Genomic DNA, 24,394 nt, shown 5'->3' with positions numbered 1-24,394 from the left:
TGAAAATTCAAGTACCTTCTCTTTAATGATCCATTTATCTCTTCGACACGATTTTCTATCATTCTAACTGGCATGGCTCCTGTTTTCTAAGTGTTTATTGCAAATTTGTTTTGTCAAACAAGCCTTTAATATCAGATCAGGCTGCTACCTCAAGATTTTCTCTGAACAAATTCTGTTTTCTAAGGAAAACATAAATGAATTATTTTATGTCTGAATTAGTAATACTGATACGATTCTTGTGAAGGAGGAGATGAGGAAGAAGAATTTAAAAGTCTCTAAAATTGGGTGAATTGTTTCCATACCAGAAGATTAACTGTATGGAGACACCAGTTTTAACCTATACTGTGTTTTACATAGATGAGGGTGGAATTCAATCAGAGAGAACAGGCTACCTAAAAGGGTAGTGTTTCTCCAACAAAACCCACCAGAACATACATCCTCTGGGTACACAGCATGAGTCTGGTTCTGTCACAGTGCAGAGTACACCGTAATGTGGCAGCAATATAGAGTTCTGTTGGTTATTGCCTCTTCATGAAGACACTTGACTGCTTGGATTTTTGCTTTTGGCTTTGCATGTGGGATGGAATCACTGCCCAATTGCAGTTCGTTTCTGAAACACTGGTCTACTTTACTCTTTGTTTAAAGAATCACAGTCAAATTGAAGACTCCTCAAGTTTGATTAGTGTTAATCACAAAAATAACACATTATCCAAACTCAGAGAACCAGGGGACGAAATTTTTTAAAAACCCATCCAGAGGCTCATTCCTTCAGTAGAATATTTTATATCTAGCTGTCTGTTATTTGAGTCAATATTTACTTAAATTTACAGACATGATTCTGTATGGATCTCACATACTTTAATTTGTGCACAAAAGGAACTCTCTGAGTAGGTAAGCTGGGGTGTAAATTCAAAGCATGCAGGCACAATATCTTCCTGTCCTCCTTTGGGTACCTCACTCCATTTTGAAAGTGGTGCATCACTGCAGAATGAGAGAGCTGTTGCAGAATAGCTAATAACCTTGTAAATTCACACTCTGTAGTACAAAAACTTCCCTGAACCATTAGTAAGTCATTTTTATTGATTTCAGAATCCCATTAACCTTAAAGGTATTCCTCACACATGGTAGAATCACTCAGAAAAGCAAGAGCAAACCTTAAATTTGAGGCTTTGGGCCCTAAAAAGCATTTCTTTAACTCTCTCCTTCCTCACAAACTTGCAGATTCTGAATACTTCTATTCCCCTTGCTGTTTCTTCGGGCTTACTCTGTAGGTTACCACGACAGTTGTTACTGGTGGCTGTTCAGTAGCTAGAAATATGCAAGAGAGACCTGGGGAGCAGAGCAAAGAGAGTAAGCTGATGACAGCAACCTAGAAAAGCAGCATCTCTAAGATATGTGATAGTGATAAACAGTAGAGGATACGGACGTTTGATGAAGCAATAGGATTTCCCTGTCTTTCAACCTCAGATCCATTGTCCATGGTAGAAGTAAATGGGAATTCTGAGGGAAAAAAGTAATACTGTATATTTCATTTATTGTATATGCTTCTAGTATACCCTTGGTTCTTCTAACTGGAATTATAAGCATCTGTATATTATGAAAAATGCAATAACTCCAACTAATTGGAGAAGTCTTTAAAAAAGGACAGAAGTTGACTATAAGAGTAATTTTGTGATGTTTTAGTTACACTACTGTTGACTTTGGTGAAGACATATCCAAATAAAGAATGCAGCATTACTTGGGGAGAAAGTAATCTCAAATTACCTCTGTTCATAACTTTAAAAATAAAAAAGCAATAGTGATGGGGGCAAACATTTATTTTGTGTTTCTGTATTTATCCCCATAACGAGAATATAACTTTATTGCCTTCAAACCAATAATACCCTTTCTTCAGTTATCTGCAAATTCCTAACATTATGTTTTTAGGCACTGTGCTATAATCCTTATAAATTAGCTTTTTTTTAGTTTCTCTCATTCAACAAATTGAATAAACAAAGTAGTGAACACAAACATATATAGAGTTACCTATACCTTTTCCCAGCAAGACAACAAACAGGATTTTATCACATTTCTTTGTTCAGGGAATAGGCAATACCCTTGTAAATATGGAACCTAATATTGCAGATGCATTATCTGCTTTTTAAAAGATTATTCCTAAGAAATTCTGAAGTTCACATTTCAATAGTGGCATATGAGAGACATCAACCATGATCCAGCACTGTAAGTAGACACACTGAAGTCACTTATCATTATTTCTGTCTGCAGATTCTTTTCACTGCATCAAATCTCTCCCTTATTGTCTCTGAAGAAGCTTGTGAATAATTTCTACAATTAGTAGACTGAAGTAAAAAAATATATAGAAAAGTATAAGGTGGTTCTCATTATTTTAGCACAAGTTCAAATGACCTAGTTTATTACTTTGATGTTATGTTTATGTTATGACTCAAGTATCTTACAGATTAATCCAAAAGATGTTATTAAAGCAGAAAACAGCTGCAAAGGTAAATCAGACTCAGCAAGTGTGTCTTATAACCAGAGTCCTTTTAGGTATTGCACTATGCATTTTTGGTAACCTTGTCATCTTATTATATCACTGCAGTGCCCATGTAAAACATATCCCCCCAACACTTGATTAACTTCAAGTGTATAGACTCGTGCTTTAAGTTAACTGCATCTTTATGTCTCCTGACGACTAGCTTGTTTCTAATGCAGGATTTAACAGTCCTTGTACTGCTGACACTTTGCTAGTTATTCTGTAGACAGAATTCAAAATTTTTTTTAAATGAGTAAAATAGAGCACCATTTTACTGTTTGCAGTTTATCAGAGGTATGTTAAGCTCCACTGAGGCTTCAGGGATCAAAAAATCAAACAAAGACAGAGAGAAGAGAAAAGTGAATCAGCTGGATTATATTAGTAAATAATTTAGAGTGTTTAAAATAACAATGTTCACATATTTTTAATTTAAAGGCTGCTAAATCCTTTTAAAATTCATTTGTATTTGCAATTATTTAAACTGTGAGCTGTGCACTGGAGGGAGTGAAACTATAGATTTTAAGTATGTAGCTGGAGGTAATATATAAATTCAATTGATCAGTCTGGCAGAGAATTGATGCCACAATTTGTACCCAGTGGCACTTTCTCTTTCTTACCTGACTGGCTTAGAACATTATCAGAAAGTCAATATGATACGCCAATATAGTGATATACTTGCAGTCATAAGTCCCTTGTTTAGATTAAATCCTAGGTGCTCACGATGTGGATTGTAATGGACAGACAGCCTGACTCCATTCCACAACGAGCTGTTCTGAGAGCACTCAACTTGACTTAACTCCAAGGTTTCATATGGTTATCAATGGCCCCAGCAGCCAGCCAAACCAGTAATGGAGGATGTCTGTCTCTGCAAAGCAATGCAGTGGGCAGTGAGCACTGGGTATGCAATGCTCCAGTCTGGCTGCAGTCCCCTCTATCAGCTGCCTGTCTCTAAGAGGCTTTGCACTCATTGTGATCAGGTTTCCTTTATAACTCTTCTTTAGTCTCATGTTTTGGTTCTCTCTCTTCCTTGTAATTTATTAATGATTTCACCTCCTCTGCATTATCTTTTCAAATCCTTCCATTCTATAAAAGGCATCTTTATGAAGCCTGATGAGGAATGACTTCCAAAGTCTGCCTTTTGAGAGTGTGCTTTTCTGTACATACAGTAAATATAGCCTTGTATTTGTGGCTGAACTGAGAATTGGATCAGGCCACTCGCTGATCATTTTGTACAAAACACTTATTTGAGTAAAAACCCATTATGTCTGGTGTGACATATAAAACTAGAAGGTCATCCACAAATCTGCCCTGCATATATTTTCCTTCCAGGGCTTTCAGTCCTATACAGTATGTACAGTACCCTCTGACACATCACTGCACGTGTTAATTTTGTCCTGCAGCAATGACCCTTACCTCTCCACCTACATAACGTGATGCTTCGAATCAGAGAATTAGTGAGGAGAGCTGTTGGGTCAACAGTTGTTTAACCCTCTCAGTGATAATGCAGAATTATTCTAGCCAGTACACCATAAGTACTTTGTTTTTTTGCAGATTTAAATGACACAGTTGATGAGCTCTTCCACCATTTTCCCCTCCTGACACTCTACTAGACTTTATTTTTGGAATAATTTCCAGGTCCTTAGACTAAATTCTCCTGTGCTCTGATTTATATGTAACACATTCCTGATCATTTGCTCTCACCAAAACAGCTCCCACTTTTAGCTTATTTTTTGTTTGTCTTTTGTTTGTTTGTTGTTTTGGTTTGTTTCTGTTTGTTTGTTTGTTTCTTTGTTTGTTTAAAAATCCTTCTCTGTAGTCCCTATGGTTTTAACTGTAGACTAAACTTTGGGAGTGGTCTATTTTTAGAGGCATGGGACTACTGTTTCTTCCCCTGATGCAGTCAGTGACAAGGGTTATAGAATTACTCTTAAGTTACAATTAATGTGTAGGTGTGAAACATTTTATACAATGTCTTACCTATGAAATGGAATTACTTCTCTTTACTTAGATGAAGAGAGATAATTCTGAAAACCCACAGTACATCTATATCTTTCATTATTCAGTATTATATTTTCTATTTCCACTAGTCTGATTATTTGTAATATATTGAAAATGAAATTCTCATAGTGATTTGGTTACCTGTTATAGTCAATTGTAGGCAAGTCCACATGGATAAAGCTCTCCTGCAAACATGCATGCACTTGTCTTTATGATCGTAACTAGTCATGTTGTTTTCATGGATGAAGTAAAGCTGACAAGGAAGTGTCAAAAGGACATGGTTTTAGACAGCAGCTACTGTGCTAGGCAGTCAAATGTTTTCGTAGCACAGAATGCACATAAATTTCCTGTGCCCTGCATATGTCCACGTCAATGACTTAAGTAGAGTGAGGGACCTCTAACCTTCATGAACAAGATGAGCTGTACTTGTTCTGTTACTCTTTCGTGCTGATCTATTCAATCATCAGTGACAAAATCCTCTAACTGTAGATTTGATGCTGCTCATGACAACAAACCCTTTTTGTTAGCCTGAGATCAGGGTAGAACCAGTCTCTTAATCCACTCGGCTTTTCTATTTTTGTACATTGATTGCTTATCAGCAAATAAATAAATGTGAAGGTAAAGGACTTGTGCACATCAGGGCAAAAAGCAATAGCCATTAAGCCTGTAACTTACAGTATATGCCCTTTTAGCAATAAGGACACTGCTTGAAATTGTCAGTGTGACAGTGCTTAATAGCTTAAGCAAATTTCACAGTTTACCCAGGTCATTTTGAAGTAAGAAAAATTAATGTGTTTGGAATAAAAAATAAAGATTATAAACTTTACACACATCTGCAGAGAGTTACCCATATGTTTCATGTGTTTATTTAAAATATTAGGAGGTGTTTGTTGGGATATAATATGTTTCCTCTGCGTGTATATTAGAAAGAACCTAATGGCATTTAAGTACATTTTGACATTTAAGCATATGTTTAAATCCATTTTAACATATTGATTCAGTCCTGTTTTACCACTGCACACGCAAGATTAGAGAGCATAGAACTTTCCCTGTATAACTGCTTCTACAAGGCACAGTGCTTCACGTAAATTCTTATTGTATCAAGTCATGGAGGAAAACAAGGAAGAAAGGAGAGAGAAGGAGGAGAAAAAAAGAAGTGTGGGTACCTGCACTGTACAGCAAAGAGGTGGTTATTTTTCCTCCAGGCTGCTCTTGCCTTTGCTGCTTCTGTTTCCTTGGGGATGGAAGGGCAGCCAACATTTTGCAGCACTGTGCTATGCTTCCAGACACAGCAAGCTCATAAGCAAGCATAATTTACACAGATCATATCACTGGATTAAGAAAGAGTTTTGCATCGGACATGCATTTGGAATGGATTAAAACTGAAGGAGGGGAGATTTATGTTTGATATTAGGAAGAAATTCTTTAGTATGTGGGTAGTAAAGATACTGGAACAGGTTGCCCAGGGAAGTTGTGGAAGCCTCATTCCTGGAAGTATTCAAGGCCAGGTTCGATGGGGCTCTGAGCAACCTGATCTAGTAGGAGGTGTCCCCATGGCAGGGGAATTGGAACTAGATGATCCTTAATGTCCCTTCAAACCCAAAGAATTCTATGATCCTATGATTCTATGAAACTTCTTTAATGAGAATCAGCACCAATTGCTGTTAAAAGCAGGGTGCCAATAGCTCAGTCTGCTACTGATGTCATCATTGCTTTCTACAATAGCAGTGGGACATTTTAGAGATGCAAAGGTGACAAAAATAAAAGATTTAGATCTGGACTCTCAGCCTTGCAACCTTATCCTGGAATCTATTTCAGCATGCAGTTAGAGAGGATGGTTCGCCTACTCACAGCTAACTTTTGAGGGATTGCTCTAGGCATTTACAGTTAAGCCCACACCTAATCGCTCTGTTGGACAGGCCAGAACACTTAGCATTCTGTAGGATTGAGCCCTGAGTGTCTAATTACCATAAAAAATATACGGTGGGAAATGATTATGCACTGGTAGGGGGGATGGCAGAGTAACCCTAATAAATCTTTTTGATCTTTAATTTTTCTACTAAAGTATAAATCAGCTCTGTATTTTTCTAAAGCTTGGGTCAGTAACAGATATTAATTTAGCTGAGGCTAAAATTAAGATGGTGTGTCTGAATATTATTGGAAGGAGTTGACTCTATCACTGAGGGTGTGGTTTTGTGGGTAGACGAAGACAGTATGTTGAAACAGCACAACCTTTGCTTTGAAACAAGATGCATACCACAGCAGGTACTTCCAGTGAAAGGACTGTCTTCCTCTAGCCCCCTTGCAAATCTGTTGAAGAGAGTATGTTGATGATAAGTAGAAGAAATATTTTTTTTGTGGAGGACAGTGAGTCTGAAAGTTTACATGTTAAAACATGGATTGGGATCACTCTGGTTGGTTATCTCAATTTTATTATTAATTGTCCTTGTTGGTTGTAGATCCAAATTTCCAATTAGCATGAATTTTCTAGCATTGTACTTTTTATGTGGGTTAGTCTTAGGAAATGAAAGTAGGCAACCTTAATTTTCTGTTAACATTTTTGTACGTATGGGAATATATTTATAAAATAATATATTTATATGCACACAAGTTTACAGAGATACAAGTAAAATATAGCAAAGATGCATTAATTTTACATTGATTCAAAATATTTACAGTTTCAGTTAAGATGATGGTACTAAAGTGACAGAAAATACTAAGTACTAACTGTGCACTGTAAGTAATGATGTGTGCTGTAGATCCTTGCAGAAAAAAACAATTGCCTGTGGCATCCACACAGTATTTAAATTGATAATCTCAAAAAAGAGGATGCTTAGCTTTTCAAGCTTGTTTTTGGAAACTCTTATCTTAGCTGAGAGTTGCAAGTTTAGGGGAAGTTGATAATTCAGAGTCTGTTCTGATTTTTCTTCTTGAGAGCTAGGAGACTGATGTCAGAATGTCTTAGATAGGAGCAGTTTTCAGTATCTTTTTGATGTATTGCTGTTTAGCTACAAGGTTAAAATCTCAGAATAATCTCATGACTGGATGAGTCTCAAAAGGTGAAGATAAATTTCACCTGAATAGAACCTTTTGTCATTATATATTTCTTTCATTATTTTTTGTGCGCTTTTTTCCCCATTTTCTTCTTATTTTTTGTATTGCATGACAATTAAGCACCTCTTGCCACACCCATGAAAACTCCCCTTCAATAGTTAGGTAAGGTAATGTGTCAGTAATGCTTATTTTCTGTAAGTCTAAAAGGTGAAAGGAATTTCATATGCCTTTGAGCCTTCCTTAGTCCAACTCTTCTGCTTGGACCTGAGTTAGAGGAACAGTTCAGCACACTGTAAAATCTGAAGTTTATTGGGTTTTTTTGGGTTTTTTGGGCGGTTTGTTGTTGTTTTGTTTGTCTGGGGGATTTTGGTTTTTTGGGTGGGTTTTTTTGTGGTTTGGTTTTGGTTTTTTTTCCTATTGGCCTCTTCTCTGTTTTGGCAATGCCAAGTCTTGAAAGACTTCTGTGCTGAGAGAACTCATAGCGTTGTTTAACAATGTTTTTTGTATAGAGTGGAGACCTTTCAATATTTTCCTACTGAAGTTGTTGCTACTCCATCAAGGAGTCCTGTTGACTCACTTGGGTAACAGCTGAAGAAGAACTGAGGATCCAGTCCTGTGAGGTACTCAGACACTCCTCAAAGGACTAAAGTTACTTAGGGTAGCTGAGATCACTGTGTCACATGGGTTCAGTTCTTTAATTGCTGAAGTCACTGACCTAAAAAGGGTCACACATTCAGAAGGCAAGGTTAGAGCTGATGGAGAAATACACCAACCCTACAATGCCTCGTGTTATTTACAAGCATGTTTGACATTTCTTAGTCTCTTAGATTATATTTAGGTCCTTAATAAAGATAAAAATCTCAGATATTTTTTCTTTGCTTTCAGGATGCAAGAATACTTATTCAAAGGAATACATCAGGTCATAAGTAAACATTATGTGCTTTAAATAAAATAAAAATAAAATTTAAAAAGAGAGGAGGAATAAAAGCACCACATACAGGAACCAACCATCTGTTCCAAAAAGCTCTTACAGCAGCATTACTTTTGGTAAAGATTATAAAAATGAAGTACAATTTCTGTGTTAAGATTTATAATAAGTATTAACAAATTTACCTCAATTAAATGATCCAGAATAACTTCTGTACAACTTATATTTACAATGAAACGAACATAGCTAGAAAGTGCAAAATGAACAGATCTTCTAATATGGATCATTTTGTGCAGCTGGTTTTGTGTGAAAATAGCATTACTGAAAACAAGCATCAGTTCTCAAAAGCCGTATCTTCGAAACATCATGTAAAGTGACTCAATTCTTTTGATATAGAGTCTATGAAATATTAAGAGAACTTGCATTTTCCTGCCATTGCTAAGTGAACAAAGTGCAATGAGTGTTGTCATAGAAGTCATTAAAGGCCCAAAAAAGTCAGAACTGATTTTTGGTTGGAAAAATCCTCAGCAATTTTATTGTCCGTAGTTGGGGTTACAGGGCTACATGTAGTTTGTTTACTGAAGGTTTATTTTTGTGTGTGTAACCTGTGAAGTAAAACAACTCTAGACTAGGCTCTCAATGGCAAAAATCTTTAATTTCCTGCAGAAACTGCAGTATTAGCTGTTTGATGCAGGTCTTGAGGAAAAAAGTGAACATTATTTTTTTCTGGTGACCCTGATGGTGTAAAGATGCTTTTAAGAAGGGAGAAGTGAGGTGAAAAAAAGGTTAGAATACAGACCAATCTGAAGGAAGCACTGCACAGATTAACTATGTATCACTTTTCTGGGTACATTACATGATACACTCATTGCATTTCAAGTTAAGTCTTACATGTGAGCTGGGTAACATTATAGAACAAAGTCCTGCTAAACAATGCATTAATTTGTATAATCTGTGTGCTCAGGGAAGGTCCACACAATCAGAGACCTGGAGAGCATAAATCTGTTGCTCAGTCAGCATGACCTCATGTTACAGCCTATATAGTAGGGTGTTACTGTGGCCTTGTGCTCCCACTCATACTGCATTTGGCTTGTAGATTTTTTGCTGTGAGCATTTCTACTAAATGGTGACACCATATCCACCCCTCAACATGAGTAGTCTCTGCTCCTCCATTCTTTGTGAAGGTCTTCTGCAGAATTCTCTTTTGGTTTTAGTGCTCGTTGGAGGTTTATGGGACTGAATATTGATTAGTCCCCCCCAGCATAAAACCCCTCATGATATTCTTACAGCAATGAAAATATCCTCACTTGAGTGTGTTTGGTCTTAGTCAACACATCTAGCAGGTTTTAGTAGGGAGTTGGGGTTAATTCCAAATTGAACATCTACATTTGATAGGAATTCAGATCACCAACTGTATAGGCAGTTCAGGCTTAGCAGTTAGAAGTATGTTTGGGCTTGACTATCCTGTCTGGATTGATCCTGAAACATGCTGATCTTTTGCTCTCTTAATGGAGCAGGAAAAAAAGAAAAATCAGTGTGGATCTTTGTGAGAGACACTGTGTTGCTTCTTTTATTCAGCACAATGTACTGAACGTGTTTTGTGCAGTTCTCCATATTTAATGGCTCTTTTATCAAGCAGAGTTGCTTTAAACAAAGGAATAAAATGAACTGTGTGCAAGTTGTTTCCTTGGCTTCTAGTATTTCCTCTCAGTCCAAATATGCTGTTTCCCTTTTGCCTACATAAATATAAAAAAAGAATTGAAAAGTTTCTCTGCTTTCATTAGCAAAGGCTATATCTAACAAAATGATGAATGTAATGAATAAATAAACACATAGGAGGCACACAGATGTTTTGCCGAATAATTTTTTAAAAAATAATAATTTCTGAAAACCACAGGTGGGTCTCCTTAATTGGCACAGCAGAGAGAGTAACATGACAATTAAGCCATCAGTCCAGTGATCAGAGGTGCCAAGGAATATCTATGCAACTTTTGTGTTAGTAGACAACATGTGCCAAATCCACAGCTCGTGTAAATTGGCTTTGATTTGTTGAACCCTGGTGTTCTGGCCCTTGATTTGGGCATTTGTGTACTGGAAACACTTTTGCTTCCTCTGCCAATATCAAACCTTTGTAAGGAGAAGTGAAGAATAGCAGAAATGAACCAGCATTTGCAGGCTAGATCATTTATACCTGCTTCAGTGTCTTTGCAGGCACTAAAGTAACTTTGTGGATACTGTCTAAAATCTAGATATGGAAGGAAGATGATCTTATCTTTAAGAAGTAAGTTTATCTCTTGTTAGCAGATACTACTACATTCCAACCTGTAAAAGCAGAATTAAGTTATCCTACTGTTGTGCTGCAGTTGTCCATATCTATAAAAATAAAGAAGATAAAAATTCTATATTTTTTTTTTTAGGAATTAGACTCTGCCATTCATGGCTTTCAGATTCACTTATGTGTGTGGTCATAATCCTTCATCTGGCTATGGTGACTCCTGTAAGAGGTTAATTTGTAAGGGTTAATTCTGAGAAGTTACTATGAAAATGTGTCCTCAGGGAGGGACTGGCCAATTAGAACTTGCTCTTATAGTACAATATTTGCAACTTCATAACCTTTACTAAGCCTTTAATATGGCTTGAGGAAAAAAAATGAGTGTGGTTGGTTCTCAAGGAAGATCCTAAGGTATATAAATATGAACTGAATTTTAAAACATAACTTGAATTTAGGTTCTCAAAGCCATATTCAGGCACTTAAGGGAGAAAAAAGATTTTCAGAAGTGCTGAGAATTGAAATTTGAATCAAGTCTGAGCTCGTGCGTAATTCACCGCTTCTGGAACTCAGTTTGGTACCAGATATCTAAATATGGATTTTAAATGTGATTTTCAAGCGTTTATCTTAACCTAAATTTCCATAACATGGAAAATAATTATTTTAAAGACTAACTTCTCCTTCCCTTTCTTAATGAGTGCTATTGCAATAAATCCAGTTTAATTCCCAGCTACCTACATCTGCTATGTGTGAAGATACCAATGATTGAGTGAATTTGTTTGGACTACATACCAACTACAGGGTATTTACAAGAATTACCTTGAATGTTTTGTGACCTCTTCATGTTCTGAGAGCAACGTACAGTTGACTTGTATTCTCACTGTGTAGAAATGCATCATCTCTTAAGTGATGGGGCTCTGTGTGTTCTAAAGAAAATGTTAAACTACCTTGTGTCTTTATTTTTTCTTCTTACCATTTTTTTGTTCCTTTTCAGTTCACTTGAACTTATCCCATTGCTCCTCCCTCTGCCCCATATGGTGGTGGCTTCAATTTAAAGCTGACCTTTGCAGGTGTATGTGGCTTTTAAGAGTGCTTTACCCTTTGTTGAAGTGGGTTTTAACTTTACTTTATATTTTAAAAAAAGATCAGTTGGGAGATCTTAATGCTCCCAGTTCAGCTTTTTTACTAACACTGCAAGTTAAAAGTCAGCATGGCTGAGAATAAGAGATACAGAGGTAAAACATGAGCAAAGGAAAGTGCATATTGATGCATCAGAGTAGTGCATAGGAGCCATTATAATTTAGGTCGTCTCATTGTTTTTTGTTATGAGTTGAGTTCTCTAGGCAAAGATTGAATATATTTAATGCTAAATCATATACAATAATCTCTTGAAAATGTTTTAAGAGAGTACTGAATCTGCATGACCTATATTAAATTTAGAAACTCTTCTGTTGTCTAGAATTTTCATTTCAGATATATATTGAAAAGGCTATATTTTTTATTGAAAAAGTATTTATCTGTAAATCTCTCTTGTATCTCTGATATTGTCTAATATTCTCTTGTCTTTAACAAACCCATAACCAACCTATAGAAATTATTTTTAATAAAAATCCGAATTCACTGGAAAAATTTGGGCAAGGCACATGAGGGCAGTGGTAATGAGGAAGAGAAGAGCAAGCCATGATTTTCTATTGAAATAAAAATTCAATTTTTCCATAAAGTACCACTGTATATATTTATTTAGAACAAGTTTCTTGAGTAAGTCTTACTCTGAAAGTTTAGACTTGTCAAAACCCGTGTTTCCTATTCCCTACATGCATTTGTTTTGAGATTTATTAGGAAGGGGATGTGCATCTGGTGGTTTCACACACAAAAACTGTTTTCTTCAGATAAAAGTCTTCTGAAGGATACAAGACCTGCAAAACCTCATGGGGTCTCATAGTTACTTGGATTTTATGACAACACTATGTTGAATTTTCACAAAGGTTTTAATCCCACTACCTAACATCAAAAGGAGCCTGATTCATAAAACATTGCTTCGCTCACTTTTCTTTCTAGAATCATGCTATAGATCTTTTGGAAATGGAGGTAGATGTTGTCTGTTGAATTGATTCGTAGCAAAAAGTGTTAGTCAGTATTGGCCTGAGGGAATCATCTTGGCAATTGGACAAATTTAATTTTTCAAAAATCAAAAAAAGAAGGGTAAAGAACAAAAAAGTGTCCATAAAATACATGAAACAGATTATTTTCTATAGCAGAAGCAATAATATATCAACACTGTCAAAAAGTCATAACTGTCTCAACACTGTATCATTTATTTAATATTCAGAGCTATTATTGCACTCTAGTTAATAAAAAACACACCAACACTCTTACCTTAAAAATGCATGAAAATATTATTAAAAATTAACACTAAAACTATACAATGTGGCAGTTGGAGTCTTGCAAATTGATAATGGAATAAGGAGTCTTTCAAACCAGGTCAGAAACTACTGCATGATATCTTTTTGATGACGTACGAGAGATGAGGCATTAAATATGCCTGCTTTCTAGGAAAAAAAGTGAGCCTATTTGTAGAACTTTACCATAAAAAAGGCATAAAATACTGAAGGATGCCTATGGTACTGAGATCATGCATGAAGGGACTTTACAGAGTGAGCCTGGACTTCTTCCGGAGTAAGTATTAATTAAAAGGTACTGATGGAGCAGCATAGTGAGCATTCACAGCTCAAGTAAATATGATATAGATGGAAGTGTACAAATCCAAAACTGGCAATTTTCCACTGTTACTAACTGTTCATTTTATTTATGCTTGTAGTATGGCCTAAATGCAATCAGCAAGTTGGTCTCATTGTGCTAGACGTGTTGTGAAGTAAAGACCTGTCATAAAATCCATATGCCTCTTTCAGCTCGGTATTGAAAATGTAAATCAAAATTTCTGTCAGCTTTACCCCTAGTGAGTTTTCATTTATGGCACTGAGTCACTGACCACAGTGGAAGTGCCAGGTTCTCAGGACAATGGGTTGCATTTCTTATTACTACAAGTGTTCCAAATGGACAAATTTGTTTCCCAAAACAAACAAATGGACTCAAATAAGTGTTAATTTGGCTATTTTCTCCTCCTTTGTTGGGAGTAGTATTGCAATGAGAAAACGTTCATCAAATATTTTTTTTTGGAAGATGGGAGTGGTATCTCTCCAGATCAGCCTAAGGAATGGCTCTGTCAGGTAAATTAGGATTATCTTGTTGAGACGAAACAGGGAATGAAAGAGTGAAAACATTTGTCTGTAAGAGTGAAGGAATAATTTATATACATTGCATGCATAGTTTGCAGAATAGTTGGAATGAGGATAATAGAGTTTCTGGAAAGAACAAAGTATCGCTTTCATGACAGAACGATGAGAGAGTTTAGTGACAGTAGGAAAGTAAATAGCAGACTCCCACAAACCTGTATGGGATATATTACTTTATTGCACAATTATCTATGCCATTTAACATATAAGCCTGTCTGCTGTTGTTCCCACACCCACTGATCCATCTTTTATGGTGTACTTTTTATAGTTCCAGGTAATATTTTAAATTAGTGCCCAGGAAGTGTCTTCAGACAGTCACACCTTTCAAATTTCCTTGAAGAACTTCCTTAGACAGGCAGTCTCTTCTTGACTACTTAAATTTGCAGCTCTTTCAAGTTTCTCTTCTGCTCTGGATCTCCCTGAGTTGAGTTTTGAATAAACATTTGTCTCCCAGAACAGAGACTATTCTCTCACCTAATTTTGAAAGTATTTTTACATTCCTGGGTTGAGAATTCACAGGAAGTTATTCTGATTTATCACAGTATATAAAGATGCTCTAGCACTGAAGTGATATCTCATTTTAGAAATATTCTAGTTGGTTTTGGGAAAATAATTCTTAATGTCACAAATGAACAAAGCAAGGAACAGTATGTTTGTACTGTTACATGCAGAAGTAAAAAGAGAACAAAACCCCCACCTACTTTTTGTGTAACACATGTTTAAAGACAAAAAAGGCCCACAGTTGGAGGAGGAAGGATGATGAAATCTAGTAATTTATTTTGGTTCCTTTTGTAGGAGGTGCTGCCCTGCCCTTACCGTTCTGATCTCAGCTCCTTACATCTAGAATTATCCTCTAAGCTTTCAATTATGAATATGTTTTCAGTGGTGCACTCAGTTTTTGGGTTCAGGCTTCAAATGGCTGTGTTTTAGAGGAATTTTTTAATGGGTTTTTGCTTCAGAATGTCTTTGTTTAGGTACCTTATGGCAGATATTCTTAAAAGATGAATAATTATGGTTCAGAGAAAGTGCATTATTACTTTAAGTTACAACTATAAGGAAAAATGACAGTGGTGCTTAAACGAAGCTTGACAGTCTGCATAGCAGGCACCAGCCATCTGTGCTATGGCAGCACTGTTTGTATTTTAATGTTTAAACATACAGCAAAGATAATTAAGAATAACTATAATTAAAAATGATTACAACAAATTACTTTTCCCTCAACAGTGATGTGTGCCTGTAACTTATAAGTTACTTAATGAAGTAACCCTTTGGTAAGGCAGATAGGTTAGCTTTGCAATTCTCACCCTGTTTCTGACAGTTCATAGATTTTTCAAGGCCTTTTTTTTTTTTCTTTTTCCCCAAAATGATGAAAGCATTTTATGTACCAGGCTTCATACACCTATTTGATGCACAGTAATTATCACTGAAATTTCATCCTTCATATCCATATCTTCACTCTCTTTTTTTTCTTTTTCATGAGACATGATTAAAAGTAGCATATTTCTCAGGCTATGGAAACAAAATGACAAGAAAAGAACACAAACTCACATATTTATTTTCATTTTCAAAGAAAAATATTAATATTTGCTCTTGACAAAAAAACAACAAAATTTTAAACAGAAAAAATCCCAACTCTTAGGATGAATTAATACAACTTCTGCTATTCCTTCTCATACCTAAGAATAATAACCCCATTTGATTTTTCAACCCCATTTGTATGGGGTTGAAACTAACTCTTCCATCTTGTGTTGAGTTCTATATGGATTCTATCCTGTTTGTGGGTCCTGGGTCTGCCCTCATAAAGATGAATATGTTTAAAGTCCATGACATAGGTTAAAGATGACTTTTTCTTAACTGGTCATGACCAGAAATTCAGTTTCTGAGTCTCTCTTTTGAAGACAAAAGTGAACAAAAAAAAATAATAAAAAGTGATTTATGTGGCTGGCTGTGGGAAGCCTTACAACTGCTCTTCAGTTCCACCACATTCTTAGTAGCCAGGTGAGATCCTGTGTGGAGGCTGGATGTGGCCATGGGAGCAGGGTCAGAAACCAGAAAGTCCTCTGAGGTTCCTGTAATATGGATGCCATATACATCATCTATGATGTTCCACTGTTTTCCTGCTAAATCATTCAGCATGTCTTTGGGGTTTTGTCCCAAAGTTTTGGTACAAAAGGCATTAGCAACAGCTTCTGTGAGGCACAGCTGCATTTCAGATTTCAAGTAGTTCTGGTTCAGTAAGTTTTGGCTTTCTTAGAGAAAACTGAATTGTTGTTTGATTGGTTATATATAAAACCATTTGCCTGTTTATACATCATGTATCAGTTTATGTGGAGTATTTTTAGCAACTTGTTCAATGCCTAAAGTTTTTAGTGATGCTGCAAATTTGTAGATTTGACTTCGTGTCACAACTACTATGAGGTGTGACTCTAGTCATTTTACAGATGATTAAACAAAGGCACATTATTAGCTTATGCCTACTTAGCATTTTTTAGGTAAGATCAGAATGATAGGTGAAGATATTTTGATTTCCTTAATTGAAAGAACAAGAGTAAAACAAAAGAGAGAATTATTGCTTATATTTCTGCTTCTTAAAGACAACATCTCTACACTTATCGCAGATCACTTAAGAGAACTGTTTTGGATTACTACCTTCACTTACTTTTAGAGAAATTATATTTACCATTTTGCAGAAACCATAAATTAAAGGTTACTCCAGAATTTACCAGTGTTTTACTTGACATTAGTGATGTGGCCTGGTGGAAAGAGATTAACAGATTAATTAAAAGACATGTTTGTAAAATGAGATTGCTACGGTGGCACTCCTCTTGCCCTGAAGGTAATGCAGGTGTTGCATAATCTCAAAGGAAGGAGAACTGTGTAGAACTGCACTGTTTGATCACATTCTGGTCACTTAGATTAACAGAATGAAGAGAATATATAAGTGGAATATGAATAAAACATTGCAATAACGTGCGGAAGAATCCAAATACTTTTCCAAACTAATGTTTTATTTACCACTGTAAGTAGTTCAGTGCTGTTCTGGCATGTAATAGTTGATGGGTATTATGTTTTATATAGTTTGCATTGATAAAATTATCTGTCTTTCATACAGCAGAACTACATGGTCTTGCTTGAGAATAATACTACTCCATAAGGCTGAATACAGCTATGTTTGAAATTCATTTCATGTTTAAATAGCGTGGGACAAACTGAGCCCTGGCACAAATCTGCTTGTGCCAATGGAACTCCACCAGAAGAATGTTTGACCCTATGGGTTAATGTAATGAAAAGATAACAGCATACTGTATGATCACATAAATTAAAGATAGGAAATACCAATTAGGTCAGCTAGTCTGTACCCGGGGGACCAATTTAGAGTGTTCCCTACACTCTACTCTTGAGTGCCTTGCATTGTTTTAAGAAACTGAAGAGATAAGACTCACGTCTTGGCAGACTATGATGTAGTTCATCAGATCTCACCAATAAAATATGCTTTCTGAAACTCAGACTGAATTTCTTTTATTATCAAGAATTAAGTCTCAATATCCTTGTCATGAGCTTTATGTTTTGCTGTAAACAATAGCATTTTTAATTTTTCCTGTTGGCTCTTCACAAGATATGCCACACGTTTTCAGTCAACACTGATCTTGGATTCACTCACAAACAGAATGTAGGAGATTTCATATTTTATTATTCTTTGTAAGAGTGAGTTAAAATGCCTGGGTCAAATAAGAATTAATCAAAATGTATTTTTATCCTCATAGATGAAAGTCATTAAAAAGAGCCTATATTATTTCTGGATTGTTGAGGTTTTTTGGTTTTTGTTGTGGTGTGGTTTTCACTTTTTTGTCTTGTTTTGAGAAACACTGGAAATAGAAATACACAAGCAATTAGGAAATGTTTTACTTTCATCCCAGATAAATCTGAGTAGCACTGAAGATCCCAGGCTTAGATGAGATAAAACCCAATTTCCAGATGTGTCTCCAATGTTGTACGCTTCTGGCTACAAAGCTAACACAGACATTCAAGCTGTCATGTACAAGAATGGTGTCAGCCAGTGACTCAGGAAACAGAACTGGGAGCATAAGCAATGCCATTACAACGATGAATGCTTTCTTACAGTGTGACTGGGTCATCACACAAATACATTTGTCCTGAATTTGACCGTTCTGTGAAAAGAAGACTCTACTTGTGGGTCAAGTAGTCTCCATTCTCTAAATGAGGCAAGTCTCCTTCCTTTTAACATGAGAGACTGGCTTTGATCCAGTATGTGCCAAATAGATTCAGGAGTTGTTTAGAAATTGATTGGCTGAATTGTTTCTGATGCTCCTAGTACTTTTTGTGTAAAAGACTTTAAAAATTTGCTTTGGACTACCTGGCTTTTCCCACAACGTATTACATCACAACAAATACATTATTTTTAGGATTAACAAAAAAAAAAAATTATAACAGGTTAAATATTTGAATTGGTGGTATAGCGTTCACCAGTTATGAATGTTAATAATTTGGAGGACATAGATACAGCCTTATTTCACAAAAATCTTAGTACAGACAACATAAGGTCAAAGATCAATGTAATATCAAAGAAACCAATTTTTAAATAACCTAAGTGGTCTTTCGCTGTGCCCTGCCCTCAGAGGACTCTTTCTGCTTTTACCAGAAGGGTCTCCAGCCCCCTGAGATAGATGTCTATAAATGTAATATTTAAAAAATCCCTTGTTTACATGTGTTTTTGAAATGTTGGAAGAAGGGGGTGAGTTGTGTGTACTAAATTCTTTAATAACAATGATAAATATAGCAAAAGTTTCATAAAAAACATGCACATCTATCTGAAAATATAATTGATTGAAAAAAAAAACAAACAAAAAGAATGGAAGAAAGGTTGGAAAATACAAGATAGGTCAAAAAATAGAAAATAATAATATCTGGAAAGAATTAAAATTAAAGCAGTTAAGAAAACTGGAAAAAATTATAAGCACTGGAATATTAAAGGAAAAAACATTCTCACTCTACAAAAACAGAAATGAAAGCATATTGTATATTATTCATTATATATCACTCAGGAAGCATACAATAAAAATTTTCCTTGATTCATGTGGCCTCAGCCACACTATCACTGAAAGTACTAGAATTTTTTTCTTTTTCTTTTTCTTGTGGTTTTTTTTTTTTTTTTCCAATTAGACTAATTGAAGGAAGAGTCACAATTTTAGAACTGCTCTTGGGATGACTATTGGGCAAAATAACAGGCAGCCAGTCAGATTACTGTCTGCACTGAGTTTTGCTCAGGTGTGAATGGACATAGTGCCATTACCTACAACTCCCCAAATCCCAGGTCTGGCACTGAGAAAGACAACATAGCAAGTGGCTGTCACAGTCTTTTCCCCACATAACTCCTCTTGCCCTATGATCTACCACTACAGCACCTTCCTCTCCCAACAGCAGAAGTAAGGCATGGGGTAGTGAGACAGACACCCTCTCTTCGAACCATGCAATTCCCTAACAAGTTTCAGAGTTGCCTTACAGCCCATTTTTTAGTCACCTAAGTTTCATAGAGGATGATGCTCAGCTTGTGATTGTGGCCAAGTTAATTTAATTTATGTAAGAAGTATATGTTGAGAAGTGAGAACACAGAGTTTAAAAATTACTAGCTTAGCTTCAGACAGAGTGTCAGCATATTTAAATTACTCACCTTTTCAATTTATGTTTATGAGAGAGAGGAGAAAATCAGAGGATGGTACTTTGCATACTACTTCACACATTTTAATAATACACTATAGAATCTAAGATTTCCACAAGGCATCTGCTGAGTTTCCATGTAAAACATTTGCAAGAGGGGTAACATGTAACGAAACAAGGTAAAAAATTGAAGTTTTTGAAGATAAATCTTATTTACAGTAGACCTCCTTGAATAAGTATGTTGGATTTTATTCAGGTCAATGGCCAAGCCCAGATGCACAATTAAACATTCTTTCAGGTCAACTCTGAATTAAAAATGCTCAATTTTCCTTTAACATTCTGAATAGCTGTAACAAATTATTTCAGTTCAAACTGAATATGCTGTTCAGATTGAAACAAAAGGTTTTGTTTAGCTTCTTGACTTTCATTGACTTTGTCAAAGCTTAGAAATATTTAAATACAAAGGCAGTAAATTTGTATGTAAAACAAATTGTAGCTGAAAATAGGAATGTTTTTTCATTTAGTAGCTATCAGAACAATATATTTCCAATTTGATTTTCATATTTTTTACTGAGTTGCCTGAAATTGTCATATCCTTCTTGACCCAAATAACCAAGTTTTTGTTTGTTTTGTTTAGGAATAACCTTTTCAGTTGTGAAATTTAGAAGGAAAAATGGCCAGTAACAGTCATGTTTGTATTCAGTAGCCCAAATACAACACACACACAGAGAAAGTATATAGGCATCTATGTATAGGTATTAATTTCATGATTGTAAGGCCTTGCTGATTATCATTAAGCCTTCTGAAAGCTTGAAAACAAAAGGTAGATCTTTAAAGGAAATCTTCTACCTAATGTGCATGTAAAAAGTAAATTAATAGAAATAAGCTGTATTATTATTCATATGGAATTGGAGGAAGTAGTCATCAAGAAAAATAGTTGCTTCAGGATGCAGGACTTGTTTAAAGTTCAAAAGAAGTGGCTGAAAGTATTGATATTATACATCCATAGCTCTGTATCATGCCTACATACTTTTCTAAAATTTTAGCATTCTTGATAAATGTTACAATGAATTTTCTTGTCTTCAGGCCATAAACTATGCCATATGGAATGGTATCAAGTGCTCATAGCTCAAACAATTAGCAATTTCATGGGGGACCATCTCTAAGGAAGAAAAATTCACCAGACAGTCTCTAGTTACTGGGTCTACAAAAGCAGCTGATAGATAATTGACTCTGAGCCAAATGTTTGTGAGGACATACTTCTCTTGCATGAATATCTCAAAAGTTTATAGTGTCTTTAACATTGAACACCTGACAAACTTTTATGGCAGGAACTGCCTTGCTAACCCCAGGCTGACTGATGCTAGATTGCTAGTGTGAAGGAGACTGATTTCCTGAGCTGTAGAGTTCTCATTCTCATTTTACACTGTCGCTTTTTCTTTGTCTTCCTCTGTAAAATCTGTTTCTTTGTGTTGCATTGCTACAAATGAGTGTATGAAATATAAACATTTATTTTGCACTTATTTTCAGCAGCTTATTGTAACTTCATTTGATCTCACCCTTTTCTTTGTATTTCATCTTTCACTTACATATGGTGAGCTTTCTTTTTAACCTATCTTTCTTTTTAAGTAATACGTTTTGTATTTATGTAGGCTCTAAGATTGCTGATTGTTGCATGAGATCATGCTGCTGCTTGAGTGAAGAAATCTGTAAGAAAGCACAGAGCCCAGAGCTGAGGAAAAGGCTGATTTCTTGCTTTCGTTTAGTTGCTACAAACCTTGGTTATTGACAAAAACTTCCTTGTATACAAAAGCACAAGGGGGCAGCATTACATTAAAATAAATTTTTGCACTGTGTGTGTGTGTGTGTGTGTGTGTGTGTGTGTGTACTGAAGAATAATCTGCTAGGTAATACTAAAGTTGCAGGAAAAAATGTTATTTGACTTTGTTCAGACACCTTATTAATTTACTTGTCCTGGTGTCATTGGTAGGTAACATGAAAAAAATTCTGAGGCCATGGGGATTTTTACTTACTTTCTGTTTTGTGGCAGATCCTTTATACATCTTCCTTTCCCTGCTTTTCCCTGTCAATAAATATTTATTTGCTTTTTAAGGACCAGCATAGTTCCTCAAAAGACTTTATTTCATGACTAGTTGGCATGAAAAACAATTCTGTGCTCCCTCATTGATATAGTACAGTGAATGTACTGTAAAAGATTTCTGCTAACCTTTGAAATTTTCAAAATTGATCATCAAGGAACTGTTTGGAAAAGTCCAGTTGAAATGTCTTGTTGTGTTGTGGCAACACTTACGTCAGTGCAGTGAACAGGCAGTCAGCTGGCTTCATGCAGAATTCTTAAAAACTGATTTTTGGATGGAAATATTTTGCTGTAGAAGGTCGACTACAAAGAGCAAGCATGCTTTTAATGACTTTGCCAGAATCGGGTCATGCCCAGAGTGTTCTGCGTTGTTTTATTGTCTTTTGTTACAAATCGTTATTTTTCTGATTATGAGTAATTAAAATCCCTAGTGTATTTTTGTATGGAATTAATAATCTGAGCCACTTTTTAAAACTTAAATTATGTTACTTCCGTTTTCTCAGTTTCAGTTTAAAATTGATTGGAAGGTCTGACATATATATTTCTGGGTCGGGTCATTTTGATGCTGTGTCCAAAGGATATAATCTATTTTTCTTTTTTCCAAGAAGAGCAGTGCCAAGGGTTGCTAACAGAAGTGGGTCTATAATTATTCACAAACTGTGAAATATGAAAATGTATTACCTGTATTTTGTATTTCTCAGCTCTACCTAGCTTTAGAAAAAAAAGCAGTTACACACTTGGTGACAAATTTTAATGCCACTTGAAAGAATAATATCAATTACTAGAGCAGAGTGTCAGGATTTGGTTGTGGAGACCAGCCATAATCTTGTTTTCTTCTCTGGGGATGCAAATAATTTCAATATTATTTGGCATCACCTGTTGGAAGCAGTGCAGAGGGTAGTCTGTGAATCCACTTATGTGAATGACTGCTTCCACCTGTGTTAATATATCCACACTTAATTCTCCCAGTTTTTCATATAATTAATTTCTGAAAAAGACAGTTAAAAAGCTTTTCCAGGGCCTGACTCTTGAGAATCTAAGACTTCTCAACAGAGTCAAAGAGGTTGATAGGATTCACCACTTCCTGGGGCTGTCTCAAAAGATAAACAGAAGTTAATGGACAGCATAGCTATTTGCACTATTTTAACTAGTATTTTGCTCAGATGAAATGTAAAAAGTGGTGCCTGGCTGTCAGCCAAATAAGTAACAAGTAATGCCATTAATCTTTGGCAGATGTCAGTCCTCCATCTAAGACACTGACTGCTGCTGCTTTTCCATGCCAGAAAGGTCTGAGTAGTTTATAAAATGTGGACTTTAGGACTGAGCTACATGACATTGATAAGTGGTCAATAAAACTCTTTAAAAGTGATTTTTTTTTTTTTTTTTGTCTCACAGTAGACACAGAATCTAAAATTATGAAAGAGGACCTTGTTCTAAGAAGGAAAATTTATAATAGTGAAAATTATACATTTGTTTTGAAGTAAAAGGGAATAGGTCACATCACTCAGCTTGAAGTCTGCCTCCATATTTCTCTGTAAGTAATACAAAGATGAACTTTGGGCTAAGAAATTGTTTTAATACTATAAAAATATGTCCTTTCCTTATGACAAAATTGCATCTTTCTATTTTACACTTTTAGTTGCATTTTGGTCTGTTATTTCATTAATATGTATGGAGGCTTTTTCTGTGATATTTATGCAGATCCTTTTTTTTTTTTTTTTTCCTTTTTCAAACACATAAAATGCCTTCTTTCTACCATTTAAGTAATCTAGTTATATTATTCTAGTTGTATGTTCTCCATCCAAAAAGCTGTAAGGAAGATATTTTCAATTTTTTTTCTCTACTTTCTACAAACAAAACCTAACATTGATGGCATGTGTGCCTGATTTTTACTTAGGTCAATCAGTGTTGGGTTTATTTGAGTTTTTTCATCATATCAGATCATCAAAGGCATCATACCAATCAACTCTTTTGAGGAAAAAAGATACCTTACCAGTCGTATCTGCTTCTGTAAGACATAGTTTATATTTATGCCCCACTATGTTCTATCTAAAGATTTGAACAGAAATTTTATTTCTGTCTTTCTGTCGCTCTGTCTCTCCCCTCCCCAAAAAGTCTTATTCAGTCAGTACATACTTTGTGTCATGCTGCTTACACAAGAGAAGATCACCTTCCTAAAAATATAATATTTCTCTCTCTATGTCTCATTTTAATGGACATCATTCATCGCAGTCCAGAAATTATCCTTAGTGTCATTCAAACTGGTGACTCCATGTGTTGTCAGTAGTTATTTCCACAAAATGTGAAGAACCATTAAATAACAGTTCTAGAGAAAATTATTTGGAGCAAAAGAAAAATTCCCCTTGTATTTTAATCTTCATTTGGTCCTTAGTGATTTTTCATTAATTTTGTTTGTTTTTCCACAATGTCACCCTGTGTTTGATCCAGGTAAAGTAGTCTTCCTTTTTTGTCAGAGTACTTTCCCATTCTGAGCAACTAACCAAGGTCAATAAGTAGGGTAGAGAGTTAATTTAAGATTTAGGAC

The sequence above is a fragment of the Apus apus genome, chromosome 1, assembly GCF_020740795.1.
Source record: "Apus apus isolate bApuApu2 chromosome 1, bApuApu2.pri.cur, whole genome shotgun sequence".
In the NCBI taxonomy this organism is placed as follows: Eukaryota; Metazoa; Chordata; class Aves; order Apodiformes; family Apodidae; genus Apus; species Apus apus.
This window is presented reverse-complemented; position numbering follows the sequence as displayed.